Source organism: Melospiza melodia, chromosome 7 (assembly GCF_035770615.1).
Source record: "Melospiza melodia melodia isolate bMelMel2 chromosome 7, bMelMel2.pri, whole genome shotgun sequence".
NCBI classification, from domain to species: Eukaryota; Metazoa; Chordata; class Aves; order Passeriformes; family Passerellidae; genus Melospiza; species Melospiza melodia.
Genome location: NC_086200.1, coordinates 2,438,116 through 2,451,696, shown reverse-complemented (window position 1 = coordinate 2,451,696; position 13,581 = coordinate 2,438,116).

The following is a 13,581-nucleotide window of genomic DNA, read 5'->3' as shown; positions in this document are numbered from 1 at the left end:
TGGAGAAGGGGGTGAGGGTTATAGGTTATGTTCTGGGGACGTAGTTCCCCAAGCGAATCCTCTCTATAAATTACCGAGGTCCGGGGTTGGGACCCGGGTGGATCTCCCCTGAAATCGGCCCACTGACATGAAATCGGGCCCTTATGCTGAGTCCAAATAGTGGGCTTGCCCATCTTCACTGGACTATAGGTGATTATGTCATTTTCAGAGTCTGGGTTCGAGGGTTGAATGGTTAATACTAGTCGCCTCGTTTTTCCTTCTACCGGTCCTTCTACCGGGTCAAGCTCTCGACACCCAACCTGAATCTGGTCTCCCTTGTTCGCTACCATGGAGAGCCGCTCCCATGTTTCACTTGGAAATGGCTGGTTGTTACGTAAGGCATAAACCTCGAAATAGAGTTTCCTCATTCCCAATTCTGGATGGATACACTGGTGTGCCTGAGACCATGGGTCTATTGGGGAAGGGTCTTGGGGAAGAGCTATACTTATCGAGAGTCCAATGATCAGAGTTGCAAAGGTTTGAGGTGGAGTCGGGGTCATGATGTCTGGCTGTCAATTTTGTTTCTTTTGGCGCTCTCGTTGTTTGATGCGAATTTGTTCTACCCGTAAAATAACCTTTTCTAGTTCAGTGTCTAAATCTCTTTGTTTTTTAAAGGGTCCAATTTGGTCACTTGTTAGTGGATGTCGTGGGAGAGAAGAATAGCAGCGGGTCGATAAAACCTTGGAACGACTAAGTTTCAAACAATATTGTAACCAGCGGTGTACTTTCCAATGGCACCACCCTAATACAATTTGTTCGGGAGCTTCAAACAATTCTCTAGCCTCTAAAATGGGTCTGTTGGCGAATTTCTCTAAGGCCAAATAGTCGTCATTTTCCCTTGCTTCTTTGCAGCTACACTCATAACATTGGAGGTCCAGTAAACAACTTTGTACGTTCCAAAATTTTCTATCACAACCTCCACAAAGAAATCCAATTAGTCCCACACAATTTCTTTCCCCACACCCAAAACACGGCTGATCGTGAATAGGGTCCTGTGGGTCAGGTCCTTGTTGACTATATGTTTCAACCCACCCTATCCACTGTATTGGCGTGCTACGCAATGCAGCTCTAGCTTCGGCATTAAATTCTGCTATGATAGATAAAGGTTTTGGCAAAGTCAATGTTAGTTTATGTTGGATTCTCACGTGATCCTGCGGAGTCAGCTGACTCAGAAGTCTGTACATCTAGGGCAGGTTTAAGCTCTTCTTGTTTGTTTTCCGGAGCTCTCTTGACCCGTGAATAGTGGATCCACGTAGGTCGTTCCTTGATCCGAACCGCGGTGAAGGTAGTCAGCAGCACTTGGAAAGGTCCCTCCCACTTTTCTTGTAGGGGTTTTCCTAAAAGATTCTTAACATACACCCAATCACCGGGGTTAAACGGATGCAATTTACAATCAGGTTGCTTAGGTTGGTGCTCGATCATCACAGTAGCATTCTTATCAAACTGTTTCCCCACCGCAATTACATAATCGTAAATGTATTGATTACCGATCTGGTCTATGACATCCCCATTTACAACTTGCATAGCATAAGGTCTACCATACAGAATTTCAAAAGGACTTAATTTTTCCTTCGATCTTGGCTTGACTCTCAGTCTCAGCAGAGCAATAGGCAAAGCTTGATACCACTGCAAATTAGTCTCTTGGCATATTTTAGCAATTTGCTGTTTGATAAGATGATTCATCTTTTCCACTTGCCCACTGGCCTGTGGACGGTAGGGTGTGTGTAATTGCCATTTGATTTGTAATGCTTTGCTTATTGCTCTCACTACTTTTGCACAGAAATGTGTACCTCTATCCGAAGAAATGCTCTTCGGTACCCCAAACCGTGGAATAATTTCATTCAACAGTACTTTAGTTACCTCTCTTTCCTTATTTGTCCTACAGGGGAATGCTTCAGGCCACCCAGAAAATGTGTCAGTTAATACCAACAAGTACCGAAACCCCCCTTTTCTTGGGAGTTCAGAAAAATCAATTTGCCATACCTCTCCTGGGAATTTACCTCGGCTTATGGCTCCTTGGTGTACTTTGGTTCCTGTATTCGGGTTGTTCTTCAGACACCGTTCACACTGGGACGTAACGTGTTTTATAGTAGTAAATAATTTTGGTCCTGCTATTCTGGTCTGCAAATATTGGTAAAGCGAATCTAGGCCCCAATGGGCCTTCTCATGTTCTGCCTTCACAAACTGCCACATCACGTTTCCTGGTATCACTAACTGTCCTGTTTCTAATTGACCCCAACCATTTTCTAGTATTTTGCCCTTATTCCTTTGAATCCATCTATGATCTGATTCTTGGTAATCTGGCTGGATATTGATATCCAGCTCCCCTGGTATTAGGGCCGCTATTTCCGCTTCCCTATTTCTTGCGGCTGCCAATTTAGCTTCTGTATCTGCCTTCCTGTTCCCTATTTCTGGAATAGTATTGCCTTTCAAATGCCCCTTGCAATGCATTATGGCCACCTGTGTTGGGAGTTGGACCGCCTCCAGCAGTCGCAGAACCTCTTCTGCATGTTTGACTGTTTTTCCTTGTGTAGTCAGCAGTCCTCTTTCTTTCCAGATGGCTCCATGAGCATGTATGACAGAAAAGGCATATTTAGAGTCTGTCCATATATTAATTTGCATGTTCTCTGCTAATTCCAGGGCTCGGGTCAGAGCTATCAGCTCTGCCTTTTGAGCTGAAGTCCCTGCAGGCAGGGGGTTTGACTCAATTACCCTTTCTGTAGTGGTGACTGCATAGCCAGCCATTCTTACCCCTTGCTTCACGAAGCTGCTGCCATCCGAAAACCAGTTGTCCGCGCCTTCGAACGGCTCCTCTTTGAGATCTGGGCGACTGGAGTAGACGGCTTCAATTGTTTCCAGGCAGTCATGCTCGATGGGTTCTGCTGGGGCTCTTCCTTCTAAGAATGAAGCTGGGTTCACAATATTAGTTACCTGAATGGTTACATCATCTGATTCAGCCAGGATGGCCTGGTACTTTAAGAATCTGGAAGGCAACAACCAATGGTTGCCTTTCTGTTCCAGCACGGCTGACACAGTGTGGGATACTAACACAGTCACCTTTTGGCCCAGCGTGAGCTTCCTGGCCTCTTCTATGTTAATTATCACTGCGGCCACTGCCCTCAGACAGCCTGGCCATCCTTTACTTACTTCATCCAATCGCTTGGAGAAGTAGGCCACAGCTCTCTTGTGTGGTCCCAACTGCTGGGCTAGGACTCCCAGGGCCATCCCTTGCCGCTCATGGGAAAATAGCCAGAATGGTTTTGACACATCTGGGAGACCTAAGGCTGGTGCTCTCATCAGCTCCCGCTTCAGTCTCTTGAAGGCCCCTTCCGCCTCAGGAGTCCAAACTAGGACATTCTTGGTTTCCTTCAGCAAATCATATAGTGGTTTAGCGAGTATCCCATACTGATAGATCCACAGCCGACACCAACCTGTCATCCCCAGAAAGGCGCGCAGGTCTCTCACCGTCTCTGGTTTGGGCATCTGGCAGATGGCCTCTTTCCTGGCTGCTCCCAGGGATCGCTGCCCTCTGGAGATTTCGTATCCCAGGTACACCACTTCCTTTTGCACCAGTTGTGCTTTCTGTTGAGAGACTCGATATCCACTTAAGCCCAGGAAATTCAACAAGGAAATAGTCCATTCAATGCATTCTTCCTCCGTCACTGTCGCTATTAGGAGGTCGTCTACGTACTGCAGGAGGGCGCCATCTCCCGGTGGCCCTTCCCATTGTTCTAATTCTTTGGCTAACTGATTCCCAAAGATTGTGGGCGAGTTAGACCAGCCTTGGGGCAACCGTGTCCAGGTAAGTTGGGTCTTTCTCCCCCTATCTACTGATTCCCACTCAAAGGCAAAAATCTTTTGACTCTCGGGGGCTAAGGGAAGGCAGAAGAATGCGTCTTTCAAATCTAATACGGTGAACCAAGCCAGGCTATCCTTTAGCCTGGTTAAAAGTGTATATGGATTAGCAACCACCGGGTGTAATGTCTTGGTTATTTCGTTTACTGCCCTCAGATCCTGAACAAGCCTATACGTTCCATTAGGTTTCTTTACTGGCAAGATCGGTGTATTAAAATCCGATTCACATTCTACCAATAACCCCAGTTCTAAAAACCTTTTGATTATGGGCTCAATTCCCTTTCTGTCTTCTATTCTCAGAGGGTATTGTTTTCTTACCACTGGTCTTGCCCCGACCTTAAGTTCGACAACAATCGGTGTCGCTCGTTTTGATTTTCCAGGTATATCCGTGGCCCATACTAACGGATAAGTCTTGCTCAGGATTCGCTCGAAGTTGTGGTTTTCAGGTTTGGGTTCCACACAACTGATTGTTAGGCTTAGGGCTGTAATCAGTTGTTCATCGTTTACTTGAAATTCCAATCTGTCTTTATTGAATTTTATTGTGGCTCCCAAGTTCTCCAATAAATCTCTCCCTAATAGAGGCTTTGGTGAATTTGGCAAATACAGGAACTGGTGAATTCCCATTTGTTTCCCAATTTTGTATTTGATAGGTTTCAAAAAGTAAGCTTTTTCTGGTTGGCCTGTTGCTCCCATGACTTGTACAAATTCATCACTTTTAGGTACCAGTTGTTGATTTAAAACCGAAAAAGTCGCTCCCGTATCAATCAAAAAGTCCAATTCCTGTTTACCTTCCCCTAGCTCCATTTTAACCAGTGGGTCTGCTAGGGTATGGCCCACCGGTCCCCCTCATTCACTTTCTTGCCGTGTGGTGGTAGTAGTGGCCATTAGCCTTTTCTTTAACTGGGGGCATTCTTGTTTCCAGTGCCCAGTCTGTAGGCAGTATGCACATTGATCTGGCCCCACTCTAGCTGGGTGGGGTTGGAACCTCCCTCCCCCTCTCACTGGGTAGCCTCTACCCCTACCCCTGGCTCCAGGTTCCGGGTAACCTGTCTTCTGAGCTGCTACTGCCACAGCCACTACTCGGGCTATCCTCTTGTCCTCTTTTTTCTTCTCCTCAACTTCTCTATTATTATATACCTTCCATGCCTCATTCAGCAAGGCCTCCAGGTTTTTATTTTCTGGATGCTCAAGTTTTTGCAATTTCTTCCTAATGTCTGGGTTACTCTGTCCCATCATTAATCCCAACAGGTGTTGTTTCCCTTCTTCCATTGCTGGGTCCAGGGGTGTGTATTGTCTCATGGCTGCCCTAAGTCTATCCAAAAACTCTGACGGGGTCTCATCCTTTCCCTGCCTAATGTCATATAGCATCGACCAATTGATAGCCTTAGGGATCGCATTACGCAGGCCCATCACGATCAGCTTTCTATACTGCACCAGTCGTCGATAGTGTTCTTCGTTGCCCGGGTCCCATTCTGGTTTACTGCTGGGGAAATTATCCTCTAGTCTCCCTGACAATACTTGGGCATGTCGTTTTCCTGTTTCCAATACGAGTTCCCTTTCTGTATCTGTCAGTTCTGACAGCATCACCTCTATATCTTCCCAGTCAATATCTAAATTCTTTGCCATTAGCTCAAACCTCTTTGCTACTCCCTCTGGATTCCTCCTGAAGTTTCTTGCTTCATCTCTCCAATTGTTCAAATCACTTGTTGAGAACGGCACCTTTACTCTAGTCTTTTCCCCTACCATTGGCATAATTTGTCGGAGAGGAGCTATCGTATGGTTCCCCTCCTCTCTTCGCTTTACCTCCCCTCGTGCCACAGATCTGGTATAATACGAGTGACTGGTCCTTGCCCCGGGGTCCTCTTCCTGTGCCTCTATGTCCAGTTCCTCATTTTCACCTCCTATCTCTATTACACAGTCCGTCCGACTCCCGTCCTGGGTCTGTCGTCCCCCTAATATCTGTCGGCTCCTATCCTGCCCCGGGCTACTACCCCTCTCGTCCTCTGCTGCTTTCCCATCTCTTTTATCCTCTATCTGTATTATTATACTCAGTCTCTGCGAGTTGTTCTCTGTCTCCTTTTCGCATGTCACATTACCACTCCCCTTACTATATTTTAATTCAGAGACGTCGCCCCCCAATGAGCCGCTCTTGTCCCCAGCCTTTGGCGTGCTGGTTTCCATCCTGCAAACTCCAGTCCTTGGTGTGCTAGTTTCTATTCTACAGTCACCCCCATTTCTGGATGTGTTACTATCCCCATATGGACTAAGCTCGGGCGGGCTGCGTGTCTCCCCCCGGCTCTCTACTCCCGACGGACTGCCTTCTTCCCTTTGAAGTTCCAGTCTGGGTGGGCTGTCAGCATAGCTCCCCGACCCCTGTGGGCTACCTGGTTCCTGAGGGCTGCCCTTTCCCTCACTAATCCCCGATTTTGATGGGCTACCCTCCTCCCAGCCGTTGTCTAGCTTCTGAGGGCTGCATCCAAACTTAGATTTCCACCACTGCTCCAATTCCTTTATTGGGCTAGGATCCCCTTGTTCCTCTTTTGGTCTGGGAAGGGGTCCTTCCCGCCCGGGAGCGAATGGATGGTATTCCCACAAGCTTATTTCGCTCTCCTTTCCACTATCTCTCCTTGTTAACTTGAGACACTGCTGTCCAATACTGCATGCATCACAGCAACGGTCCTTTGACTTCGGACCCTTCTTATCTCTTTCCAAAGCCAATACTAGGGGGTCCTGAGGGGCTACATTAATTCCACATTCCTTTTGCCACTCAGGTTTATTCCTTAGGGTGAAAAACATGTCTGCATATATTACCTCATCCCATTTATTGAGCCGCCGAAGGAAGAGCATAAGTTGTAAAATGGTATTATAGTTAGTTGTCCCCTCCGGTGGCCATTTTTCTCCGTCATCAAGACGGTACAGGGGCCACCATTGTGTGCAATACTTAAGAAGTGTCTTCTTACTTATGTTTCCCCCTGGAATCCCTCCCAGGTCCTTCCAGTGTTTTAGGATACATCCTAAAGGGGTTTTCATATTTATATCTTTACTCTGTTGGCTTCCCATGGCTATTATCTGTATTCGTGCTCTTTTCCACAAGTACTATATGCCAATATCCCTTAACACTTCACTCACACAATTTCCATTCGCTTCGTCCAGAAAATGCGGATCGAGACTCCGCTCTCGTTTCGCAGCAATGCTGCGTCTCACTCACTCCACACACACACCCGTACAGTGAAAGGCTCCTACCTTATGGTCTTATGTCAGAACAGACTGTTTTACCAGGTTTGGTCACGAGAGGTCGCCTACTGACCGCGAGATACCGGTTTGCCAGACTCATGCAATCACAACTGTAGACAGTATAACAACTGCAGGGGGTGACAAATTCCTTGCCGGACGTCTATCAACTTAGTCTTTTCTAAAAGATTACAGAGAGAGCGACAAGATATTTCCTGTAGGATTCTGCAACAGGCACATAGAACAGACACAAAAGGATCTCTGGCTGACAGACCTCTCAGAAAGCGATCCACAGTGTTATAACACAGTGCACAGTGTTTAAAACAGTTCCCACACAGTAAAAACAGATCGAAGATACCAAGATAAACAAATACTCCCTCTGGCAGGACTGTAACCTGTTTTTTTTTTTTAACCCCAGCAAAACCAATGCTAGCAAACCAATGCTAGCAAACCAATGCTAGCAAACCTGGGATTCTTTACTGGGGCGTCCCCCAGCTTTCCCTTCGGGCGGTCACGTCTGACCCCCGTTTCCCAATAAAAGCGCTTTATTCTAAAACCAATAAAGAATTTAAATACCTCTGAATTGGAGCAGGAGATGCAGGGTACTCTTCGTCCACCGAGAGCACTGGTCCGGGGGGGGAGTCTCTTCTGACAAACGTTAGTCAGGGGCGCCCGAGGGTCCCGACCCCGGACCCGGCTCGGGGAGGACCCCTCAAGTCCTGGATCTCCTGTCTGGTGCCATACCTCCTGGCTGGCTCGCCAGAAATGATGCCGAATTTTGCCCCAAACAGGCAGAGTGACTGCCTAATCAGACTCAACTTAAGTCAATTAAGCAGGAGGTATTTTTATTAGCGACGCGTCGGAGAAATCACAAAATGGATTTCTGAGTTCACATAGCAAAAGCAAGCCTTATATACAATTTTGGGTATAGGATTACATCAGATCAGGTACATAATCATGCATATTCATATGGGGCGTGGTGTAGGCGGAGCGTGGGCGGAGCGCAGGTGGAGACATCTCTTTTGGGGAATTTTCAGGTGGTCGTTCCTGTTGCCTTCATCATAGACGGGGTCTTTCCGATGAGTCTTCCTCTTTAAACTTTTGAACTCATTTCCTAATTTGGTCAATTCCCGGTGTGTTTGGCTTAGATCCCGTGGTTTGGCAAAACCCTTAGGATCGTTTCGACATTGCTGGCTCTAAACCTGCTTAGTCCATTAGTTTCTCCTATACCTATCTCTTCCCCTGTCATGATGCTCTACCCCTTATCTAATTTGTTACTCTGTTTTCCTAGTGCTGTGCTTTCTCCGTGTGTTCTAGTGCTAGGCCCCGCTTTACAGGCCTCACATTCCATGTTTTAACCCATTACTTCTAGAAGGCTATCTGCTTTAGGGCTTCATTATATAGTAAGAGGAATAGGAATGTTTAGTTGGAGACATTGATGGAAGGATTGCTGTTTGTGCAAGCCTAGGCTGCATTTGTAGCTCTTTCCCTCCTCGGCTGCCTTTTTCACCTCTTGCTTTTCCCCCGGTGCCCGCTGTGTCCCCTGTCCCTGTGCTGGGTCCGAGCTGGCGGCCAGGCCGGGTGGAGCAGCACTTCCAGCCCTGGCTGTCCCTGGAGCAGTGGGAGCTGCCGCTGGCCCCAGGCACTGTTCCTGAGGAGCTGCTGAAGGACGGTGAGACTGAGGGGGCTGAGGGGGCCGTGGCGGCTGAAGGGACAGTGACCCTGAGCTGCTGCTGGGGCTGAGGGCTGTGGGGCAGCCGAGGGCCATGGTGGCACTGAGGTGACAGGGAAGTGGCACAGGCTGGCAGGGTGGCAGGTCTCAGGGGACAGGATGGCTCAGAAGGGACTGAGGCAGGTGAGAGGACTGTGAGGGGCTGAAGAAACTGAAGGCGGCTGGGGCTTCACCGAGAGCATGGCGAGGCTGAGGGGATGGAGGGGGCCGGCAGGGAGCACAGAGGGCTCCAGGACTGCAGCTCTGCCAGGCCTTGGAAGCAATTCCAGAGCCTCCACTTTTGCCACAGCTGCCATGAAGACCTTGAGGACAGCTGGAGACTGACGGGAGGCAGCAGGGAGGAGCTGAAGGCCAGCAGCAAGAGCAGTGAACGGGGCCCTGCTGCTGCCAGCCTGGAGAGAGCCCGGCTGAGGCCACAGGCCCGGGGAGGCAGGTGGGGCTGAGGCTGCCGTGGGCTGTGGCCGTGGGCGCTGCCCGGCGGGGCAGGAGCGGGCCCTGCCCGTGCTGGGGCTGCTCAGCGCAGCTGCCCCGGCTGGCACAGGGGCTGTCCTTGGGCAAGGCAGCTGTGCCGCAGGGCCCGGGAGCTGTGCCAGCTCTGCCGGGCTGCCGGGGCTGCGGGACAGTCCCGCCGCGGCTGCGCTCACCACAGCCCGGCCCGCCCGGCTGCTTTCTCTTTCTGACCCCCTGGGGAGGCTCTGACATTTCCTCTGCCCTGATGGAAGTGCAGCTGCTGCCAAGGGAAACGTCCCCACACTCACTCCGTGTTCCCATTGCTTGCCAGATGTCCCATCTGCTGTCCCTGTCCCTGTCCAGGAGAGCTGCTCTGCACGGGAGGAGGAGACCGAGCGAGAGGCTTTGAAGATGGGGCAGCTGGGATCCCTCTGCCTGATGTTCTGTTTACAGATAAACGGACTTGAATGTAGACAGGGATTATTACATGTGTATTTCCATATGTGGCTTGCTATTTGTATGTGTTTATTTCCATGTGTATATTCTAATATTTATGTATGTTTATTTTGTTATGAATGTATGCTATGTATATATATTTGTTTTGAAATTACATATATGTTTATAAATTTATCTGTGTATACATGGATATTGTTATATCTGTGTTAATTTCTATTTCCTGTGGGTAAACTTGTGTAGGTATCTCTTTTGATATAATTTTTGTTATATGGCTTTTAAAATAGGAATATTGGTATTAGTATAGGTATATGTCTATTTTTATATGTATATTTATCTGTTTCTATATATAATTCTATTTACATATCTATGGAGATATTTTTGTATTCCTAGATGGGCCTAATCCTTGTAGTAATAGGTAATAAATTAAGTTGTTAAACACCTTATTGATATTTGTGTATAGTGAGTTGTTGTGGAGGTTGGCAATAAATAAACTGAAGTTGGTATTTATATATTATTACATAGACAGGTTGTAATAATATAATAAATTCCTGTTTTTAACCTAAATTGAGATTTGTATAGTTCTGCATTGTCGGTGTGGGTGTAGCACTTTGTAATAAATGACATTTTGCAACTGAAATTGATTCTCGTGTATTTGTGGATCAGCAGTGCTAGTGTAGCAATCTGCAAGAAATGCTGTTTGTCAGCTGCGATGGGTGTTCTCTGATTTGTGCTACCCAAAGCCATGAGCAGGTGTAAATGCTGGAGGATTTTGGCCATGCCAATCTCCGGCCATGCCCAGCACATGCCCCACCTGCACTCAGGCTGGGCAGGAGAAGGGCAGATTTGGGCTGGCAGCAGAGCCCCACGTTGGCTCAGAACTCGCTGCAGAGGCAGCTGAGAAAACTCCGGGGCTCCACTGAGAGTAGAACTCCAAGCAGGAGCAACCCTGACAGGAGAAATCATTGACAATGAAAAAAAGAGAGAAAATGTGGCAAAGCAGATGTGGGGATACTCTGTGAGGCTGATAAAATGCTCTGAATCACCCCTGCCTAGGCACGTGTTCTGCAAAAAGGTTTTATTAAAAACTGAACACCTCCCATGAAATACAGATTGCTCTTTCCCCTTCACTTACCTTGCTGTGTGAGTGGAAACACTCTCTCCTTATCACTGAGAATTTTTGCCCTTCAGCACCTCACATTTAATCAAAGATGATGTACTACCCTGGCACCATCAATGAAAACAGCCCTGCCCTCGTGGCCGTGTTTGCAAAGTCTTCCCTCCTCCTGTCCCCACATGTGACAGACGGAACCATCCCCTTCTGTCCAAACTGTGCCTGAGCTGAGTGAGGGCTCCAGGAGCTCAGGAGGTGCAAGAGCACCGCACGTGGGAAGGTTTTGCAAAGCTTCCTAAGCACCAGTAAACTCTGGGTTTGCCAGTCTTCCCCTGCAATATTGTCCTATTCAAGAATGATCTTGGAGAACACTGTGCCTCCAGCTCACTCAAGAAAAGTTTGTTTTCTTCAAGGCTTGAATAGAGGAAAATGAAAATTGTGGTTTTTAGAGTGAAATTCGGGGGTTGGTGCAGCTGGGTTTGCTCCACTATTTGCTGTGGAAAGTAGGGTAAAAGCTTTAAATTCCCAGCAGAAGCTGACTACCAGCCCACACAGACCTGAATGAGGCCCAGGTGGGCTTGCTGCACGCTGGTCCAAGGGAAAAGCTGGAACAAAGTCCCCTTGTATTGCAGATGGAGCCTGTGCTGGTGTCTCCAGGGCTGTCTGTGGTAAGACATGGCAATCCAGCCAGAAACTGTGGATATGAGAGTTCCAACAGCAACCTGCTTCTCCAGGGTGAGGGACGAGGCCAGCCCAAAAGCCTGGAAGGTGCTCTGGGCACTGGAGAAGGCCAGGCTGTCCTTGAGCAGGGATGGCCCTCAAAGGGGACCTCACACCTTGTGCTGCTGACTAAGGGCAGCTGGTGCCCTTCCACAAAATGCTTCTTTTGTCCAGCTCTTGGAAAAGTTCCAGCCAGCAACAATTCCTGCTGCTCACACCCTTCCCAAGCAGGAGGAATTTCAGCAGCAGCCTGACAGCTTAGTGGCAGGAGAATAAAATACTCAGCTGAGCGTTATCAACTCTCTGTCAGAAGCCACATCCTCAGCCCCTCATCTCCTCCAGTTGTCTCAGACGTGGAGGAAGCAGCAGGAAATCTCTGATCCTGGAAGGGAAAGCAGAAGGAGGAGAGGCAGTGGCTGGTCCCTGGGGCCTTGGGAGCAGTGAGAGCCATCCAAAACAGGATCTCTGCTGGGCTGTGGAGATAAGAGTGACCAATCAGCAATGCTCTGTGTGAGACTGGAGCCATCTGTGAAAGTGAGCATGGAAATTTGACCTTGCAAAACAGAGGAAAAGGTGTCCCTGGGTATTTGCCAAACCTCGCAGGGGCTCTGAGCCACCTGGTCTAGTGGAAGGTGTCCCTGCCCATGGCAGGGGGTTGGATCTAGATGGTCTTTAAGGCCCCTTCCAACTCAAGCCTTTCTGCGAGTCTGAATTACAAACCCACAATGACAAAGAGAACACAGCAAATCTGGCCTCCACTGCATTATTGGAGGTTGCTGCAGTCACTTGTGTCACCTGGAGACTGGTTTGGATCTGGAGAAATTTTCATGGTCTCACAGTATTTCAGTTGACTTTCCTGGTTCAGGGCCCCAAAAGATGCCAGAACAGATTATCTGCAAGCACAGAATTGGTTAAGCTGCCTGTGAACCTGATGGGAGAAGTGTATTCATGTTATTGCAGCGTTTACCCTGTACAAGTGATATTTGGTTTCCATTTTGAAGATGCAATGTTCTTGCACAATGCTTGCATATGCAAAAATACTGGCTTTAAATCCTAATTCCATCTTCACACAAGGATGTGTAATCCCTCAGAAATGTTTAACACAGAGCCATATTAGCTTTGGGCTGGGTGCTGTGGGTTGTTTAAAGATGAGTAATGGCAGCACTAACAAATACCCCTCTTGTTAATTTGGGTCTGCCCTTTATCAGCCCTGTTGCATAGAAATCACTTCTTTACAGCAGAGACTAAATGAAATTCCTTCATACAGATGAGAATTGTGCAATTCAGGCTGATTAAAGGGGAAGTTTCCTGTTATTAAGAAAGGACAATCTAGATAACCTGTTTGCTCTACATCCTGGAGGGGCTTTGCAGTTAAGAGTGAAAAGGAAAAAGACATTTCTCTTAAGAAGTGTCTTGAAAGAGCTTTTTGTATTACCACAAGCAGTTACACTGATATTGACCTCCACAATTAGAAATGCACAACAACCACTTAGGTGACTAAATCTGGCCATGACTTTTAGCTGCAATTCCAAAATCTCATCAAATATGTTGCTATCCTTTAAACAAGGAAGGACAGCACAAATATCAACAATTCTCATCAGCCTTCTGGGTTGGAAAGACCATTTAATTTACGCTCCCTTAGCTGTCAGCCTAAACTCTGCTGTGCAAACCTTAGGTCTATGTTGGACCTTATAAACTTCTTGGGCATCAACTTAGGTGCAACCCTGCTACAAAACCCTTCAGGCACCACACTGATTTAGAGTGGCAGGACTTCACTGTTCTAGCAGAGAATTTACTTTACTTGCTCCTGCAAGTCATTTGCAGAGTGGAAGTGCAATCAGCGCCTTGCTATCTGGATGTGATAGGATTTTCCTCCTGTCCCAACAGACAACAGGGGAAGAGATTTGTTTCTATTATACCATTACATCTAAATCTTTGGTTTGAGAGCAAAAGGAAAATGTTCCTTTAAGAAGTAAGTTCTGCCTGG